Source organism: Arachis ipaensis, chromosome B8, assembly GCF_059453495.1.
Source record: "Arachis ipaensis isolate K30076 ecotype BB chromosome B8, ASM5945349v1, whole genome shotgun sequence".
Classification (NCBI taxonomy): Eukaryota; Viridiplantae; Streptophyta; class Magnoliopsida; order Fabales; family Fabaceae; genus Arachis; species Arachis ipaensis.
The window spans coordinates 34,572,378-34,573,574 of NC_142443.1; the positions used below are offsets into that span (position 1 = coordinate 34,572,378).

At 40.5% G+C, this 1,197-nt stretch overlaps 1 non-coding gene across 1 annotated transcript; it reads right to left on the reverse strand.

The window, feature by feature from the left end:
* Positions 1-342: 342 nt before the first annotated feature.
* Positions 343-450, reverse strand: LOC148547665 (small nucleolar RNA R71). The gene has a single exon (XR_015897699.1). It is a non-coding gene; the product is annotated as a small nucleolar RNA R71 (small nucleolar RNA).
* Positions 451-1,197: the final 747 nt, after the last annotated feature.

Genomic DNA, 1,197 nt, shown 5'->3' on the forward strand with positions numbered 1-1,197 from the left:
ACCAAATTCCAATTTACATGGAAGAAGCATCTCAATCCCTACCATTGGAGCAAACAATTTTGAGCTTAAACCTCAATTAGTTTCTCTGATGCAACAGAATTGCAAGTTTCATGGACTTCTATCAGAAGATCCTTTTCAGTTCTTAACTGAATTCTTGCAGATCTGTGATACTGTTAAGACCAATGGGTTGATCCCGAAGTCTACAGGCTTAAGCTTTTCCCGTTTACTGTAAGAGACAGGGCTAGAATATGGTTGGACTCTCAACCTAAAGATAGCCTGAACTCTTGGGATAAGCTGGTCACGGCTTTCTTAGCCAAGTTCTTTCCTCCTCAAAAACTTAGTAAGCTTAGAGTGGATGTTCAAACCTTCAGACAGAAAGAAGGTGAATCCCTCTATGAAGCTTGGGAGAGATATAAGCAACTGACCAAAAAGTGTCCTTCTGACATGCTTTCAGAATGGACCATCCTGGATATATTCTATGATGGTCTATCTGAATTATCTAAGATGTCATTGGACCATTCTGCAGGTGGATCCATTCACCTAAAGAAAACGCCTGCAGAAGCTCAGGAACTCATTGACATGGTTGCTAATAACCAGTTCATGTACACTTCTGAGAGGAATCCTATAAGTAATGGGACGCCTCAAAGGAAGGGAGTTCTTGAAATTGATGCTCTGAATGCCATATTGGCTCAGAACAAAATATTGACTTAGCAAGTCAATATGATCTCTCAGAGTCTGAATGGATTAAAGGAATCATCCAACAGTACTATAGAGGCATCTTCTAAAGAAGAAGCTTATGATCCTGAGAATCCTGCAATAGCAGAGGTAAATTACATGGGTGAACCCTATGGAAATACCTATAATCCCTCATGGAGAAATCATCCAAATTTCTCATGGAAGGATCAACAAAAGTCTCAACAAGGCTTTAATAATGGTGGAAGAAACAGGTTTAGCAATAGCAAGCCTTTTCCATCATCCACTCAGCAACAGACAGAGAATTCTGAGCAGAATCTATCTAGCTTAGCGAATATAGTCTCTGATCTATCTAAGGCCACTGTAAGTTTCATGAATGAAACAAGGTCCTCCATTAGAAATTTGGAGGCACAAGTGGGCCAGCTGAGTAAAAGGGTCACTGAAACTCCTCCTAGTACTCTCCCAAGCAATACAGAAGAAAATCCAAAGAGAGAGTGCAAGGCC